This window comes from Lathyrus oleraceus, chromosome 4 (assembly GCF_024323335.1).
Source record: "Lathyrus oleraceus cultivar Zhongwan6 chromosome 4, CAAS_Psat_ZW6_1.0, whole genome shotgun sequence".
NCBI classification, from domain to species: domain Eukaryota; kingdom Viridiplantae; phylum Streptophyta; class Magnoliopsida; order Fabales; family Fabaceae; genus Lathyrus; species Lathyrus oleraceus.
This window is the reverse complement of record NC_066582.1, coordinates 408029572-408034812: the sequence shown is the minus strand read 5'-3', so window position 1 is coordinate 408034812 and position 5241 is coordinate 408029572. Positions and strand designations below refer to the sequence as shown.

The 5241-nt window shown below is 33.2% G+C and overlaps 1 non-coding gene across 1 annotated transcript; it reads left to right on the top strand.

Moving 5' to 3' along the window:
• The first annotated feature begins 2743 nt into the window (after window positions 1–2743).
• Window positions 2744–2850, top strand: LOC127077107 (small nucleolar RNA R71). Its single transcript, XR_007787090.1, has one exon. It is a non-coding gene; the product is annotated as a small nucleolar RNA R71 (small nucleolar RNA).
• Window positions 2851–5241: the final 2391 nt, after the last annotated feature.

Below are 5241 nucleotides of genomic sequence, written 5' to 3'. Positions count from 1 at the left end.
GTTGATATACCTCAACACATCCAGACCTGACATCAACTTTATTACTCAATAACTCAGACAGTTCCTGTCCAAACCATCCATGGTTCATTATAATGTAGCTTGCAAATTTTACTATATTCAAAAGTTTGTTAGAGGCAAAATTATCACGAAGAAACCAAGTGAACATTTAGAAGTTCCTACTATTTCTTTGAAAGATATTTTTTTATTTGTATTTGTGCAAAAAAAAATTATCCATTTTGTAAAAGAGTTATCTTATAACTTTATTTGATAGTACTTATATTGGTCTTGTTGGTTAAAGTTATGTGCAATTATACACAATTAATTTATTAATAAGTGATAAGAAACATATCGATCTCACAAATCTTGTTGTTGAAACTTTTTATTAACCTTATAAAATAATAAAATAACTAGATTAAAATTCGCGTGATGTACGAGATTGAGATGAATTATTTAATTAGTATTAGTTTAGATTGATTTTAGTATTGTCTAGTATACAGAGTTTTTTAATCAAGACAATAAAATGAAAAAAGTATTAGAAATACAATTTTAAGTGAAAAACATCTGGTTGACATATGGAAATATAAGATAAAACATTAAAATTAAAATGAAAAATATGAAATAAGTGTATAAGATTTATGTAGTTTTAAATTCGAACGATTCAGTCGCTACATAATCAATTATCATGATCAACATTAGTTTAAAAGCGAAATGAACATGATTATTGAATATATTTTTATGAGTTGGATGATGAATTCGGTATTGAACACAAATATTGTTTTTGTGTGTTTGTATTTCATTATCCTATTAAATTTCATTGTATATAATTGATTTAATTCAATTTAATTATCTTTTTATATTAATTATTTTTAATTTTCCATTATATTGTAGGACATTTCTATGTAAATTGGTTGATAAATAATTGTTTAATTTTATATTCGAAGTTTAACTTTTTAATATGTAATTATAATTATAATTGAATTATATTTTAGAAAAAGATTGTTTAATTTTATATTAAAAGTTTAATTTTTTAATATATAATTATTATAATAATTGAATTATATTTTAGAAAGAATGTGGCACTTTTTTTTGGTCTATTTTAAAGTTATAAATAAAATTTAAAGTGTTATTTAATCATTTTATTTTAAATAATGTAATACTCTTTTTTATTATGGTTTTCAATATTTCTTAAAAAGTATTTTATTTATAAGTTTTTGGAATAAAATATTATGTAATGTATTTTAGGTTCGAAAATAAGTGGACAAACAAAAAAAAAGATTGATTAGTATATAAAAAAGAAAATAGAAAATAATTTATAGCATACAAATACTGTTGTTTTAAAAAAAATATATTAATAGAAGCGTTACACATTATGCTAAGATGAATAGTAATTGAAAAGTTTTGAAGAGTGTCACATCTTTATTTTCGTTATAATAAAGAGTGTGTTCCCTTAATTTGTATATTTGTATTAAAATTAAAATACTTTTCACCACATTCATTTCTACCAACCGTAGTGAAATATGACGTTCATTTTTATAATCTCAGAGAATTTAGTTTTCACAATCTTACAAAGAGTTTACATTTCACACTCTCACAGAATTTAGTTTATACATACAATTACAATCTTTACAATTTCAGATATGCTTTGTGTGCAATATCTTCATTCATTTATACTATCTTGAAAATTTTGACATTAAAGATCAGTGTTAAGGTTCAAACATATAGTTTACTTGATAGAGGATACGGAATGGGTGGTTTATAAGGTGGTGGAGGCACATAAGGTTTTTCTTTCTCTTCGACCTCTCGGGTATTATTTTCCTTCTCCTTCGGTTCACTTACCTCCTCAGTTGTTGTTTTGTCTGGTTTTTGGCACATGATAGAATTTTGGAGTCTTGGATCTACGGGTCCGTCTATTTCTTTTCCACTCCTAAGTATAACGGCATTTGCATGTCCTTTTGGATTAGGTTGCGGCTATCCAGGAAATGTGCCAGCGGGAGCGGCAGTAGATGCTTGTTGTTGAGCCACTTGTGAAATATATGTTTCAAGCATTTTGTTGTGGGTGGCTAAGGCGTCTACTTTGTTCGCTAATTGTTTAAGTTGCTCGCTAGTATGTATGTTTTGGTTCAATAAGTCTTTGTTTGTATGAGCTTGGGTAGCTATGAAGCTTTCCATCATTAGTTCAAGGTTAGACTTTTTAGGCATGTTAGAAGCATTATTAGTTGGCTTTTGATATCCATGCGGAACAGCGGGTGCTTGGCCAGGTGCATACAAGGCGTTGTTATTCTTATACGAAAAGTTAGGATGATTTTTCTAACCTGGGTTGTAGGTATTGGAATAAGGATTTCCTTATGCGTAATTCACTTGATCGGTTGGGACTCCTGCTAATATCTGACATTCTGGTGCAGTGTGTCCAGGAGTTCAACATAACTCACAGTTTGGAGTTACGGCAGCCACGGTGTCTACGGGTGGTATGGTCAAGTTGTCTAACTTTTGAACAAGGGCATCTACCTTCACATGGATGTGGTCAAGGCTACTAATTTCGTACATTTTACTTTTTGTTTGGGACTTTTCTACTGGAGTTCTTTCACCTCCCCATTGGCAATGGTTTTGGGCCATATTTTTAATGAGTTGATAAGCTCCGTTGTATGGCTTGTCCATAAGTGCACCGCCCGCAGCAGCGTCTACTGTCATTCTTGTGTTATACAGAAGCCCATTGTAAAATGTGTGAATGATCACCCAGTCTTCGAGACTGTGATGTGGACATATCCTCATCATGTCTTTGTATCTCTCTCACGCGTCGTAGAGAGATTCTACATCTTTTTGTCGAAATCCGTTGATTTGAGCTCTCAGCATAACATTTTTGCTTGGCGGAAAATATCGGGATAAGAAAACGTTCTTCAGTTCTTCCCATGTTGTAACTGAGTTGGATGGCAAGGATTGCAACCAATCCCAAGCTCTGTCTCTTAGAGAGAAAGGAAAGAGGCGTAGTCTTATCGCATCTTGAGATACACCATTCGCCTTCATAGTGTCTGTGTACTGCACAAACTTGGTCAAATGTTCATTAGGGTCGTCCGTAGGATTTCCATCAAATTGGTGTTGTTGGACGGCTGATAATAATGAGGGTTTCATCTCAAAATCGTTTCGATTGATAGCAGGGGCGACAATGCTGCTGTGAGGTTCTTGTTGGGACGGGGTAGCGTAGAACTTAAAAGGACGATTATGTGGTCCTACTGCATCCATGGTTGGTTTTTCAACTGGTTCAGCAGTAGGAAAGAAGATATCGGGAATATTGTACCTTTGTTGGCACTCTAGTATTCGGCGTCTTAAATATAAGAAACACTCTAATTCAGCGATTGGTGGTGCTAAGTTATCGCCTTGTGAGTGAGTACTTGGCATACAATCGGGGGAAATAAGGGAAAGGAGATTAGTTTTTACCTTAGTCTATATTGTGCAACGAAAGAATCGCACTATTTGACTAAATCAGGTCCCCGGCAACGACGCCAAAAACTTGATATGTCTCGTGACTGTATATAGAATATAGTCTATCGGGTACTTGACTGCAAGTGCACAGTCCAATCGTTTTAGTTTTAAAAGATATCGAACCCACAAGGACCGATGGTCAAACTAATGCTACCGATGTTACTATGTTTAGCTAAGGGAATGATTTTTAGAAGTTTGGTTGAAGAAAATTAAATCTAAGGGAAGTTAAGTTTTAAGAAAATATTAATAGAAGAATATCAGTATGCAACGCATTAATCGTCAGGGATTCGATAAGTCATCGGTGTATAATTTAAGTACCAAATATCTTTCAGTAGAAAATACTTATTTAAAAGACTTTATCTCACACTCTCGTGATTGTTGATTTGGACTATACCTTTAAGTCAGAATGTACGCTCTCGCTGTCCCATTTGAAGTTAAAAATATTTTTTGAAAATAAATAAGATCTAATTGCTTTTAAAGTGCTCTCGCGATTGTCGGTTCTCACCTTAGTTAATTTCCCACTCTCGTGGCAAAATCGTATTAAATAGCTTCTCACTCTTGTGACAAAGTTAATTAAATTTAAATTAAAAACCACAGCCAAAAAGATTGTTTGAGAAAAGAAGTTTTACACCGATTATTATTAAATCCCATCTAATTAAATTGTTACATACCGATACCGATAATTTAGCCGGACATGTTAAACAATGTAAACACAGACGAACATAAACAAATCAACAATAAAGAAAACATGATTACAATAATAATAAAGCAATAACAATTGAATAAAAACCTGGAAATTGGATTAATAGAATACGCCGAATCTTGAAGTACTTGAGCAGTCCTCCACAGGTAGGATTCCGCCTCTTCGAAATAATAGCTTAAACTAAATTAAATAAATTGTAGTAGTCCCCCAGTGTAGGAAACTACTACTTTGGCTAAATGAAAAGCGGAAAGGAAAAAGGGAAAATCAAAGCTCTGAATGGTAAAAGAAAATTAATGTTACTGAAGAAAAGTAAAAGGCAAAATAGAATTGCCGTGAAAAAATGCAGAGAGAAAAAGGTCTTCAAAGTTGGCTTCCGAGAGAAAAATTAAGCTTCCCCGTAGGTTTCCAACTTCCGTCTTTTTATATCCCCCATTAGGTCATGGCAGTTGAGAGAAACAAGGATGACTTGGTTGAGTGAGGAATCTACGGGAAACTAGCTGAGGAACGAGAATTTAGGGCCTGTTGGATCACTTTTGTTGACTATTTCAAAGCGTTGATTTTGGCCGCGTGACGTTCGTGATGGGCTTGTGACGGTCGTGACAGGATGGGCGTGACGGTCGTGACATGCTTTGTGATGGCCGTCACATTCACAAAGTTTGTATTCTATGTTTTTCTATTTTTCTACTGCTTTCTCTTCTGTTTCTTCTTCTTTTCCTTCCTTTTCTATACTTTGCTCATTTAAGCATGGGGATTGAAATACCTGTAAAAATAACTAGAACACTTGCGGAATAATCGGAATATAAATGAAAGCGTTACGATTTTTGAGTGTAAATCAAGGCAAATATACGATGTGTTTTCGCGTTATCAATGATCCCCAAGGAGCAAAATAATTTCAAGTTTGCAAGTTGGTTCAAAGAAGTTGACCAGAGAAAGTCAACTGGTCAAAACTAGGGTTCCCTAGACCCTATCTCCTATATTTATTGTCATATAAAAATGATTCGTAGAGAAATGTTACTCCTTATTAAATTACAAACAACTTTAATGTTGTCATCAAGAGCTAA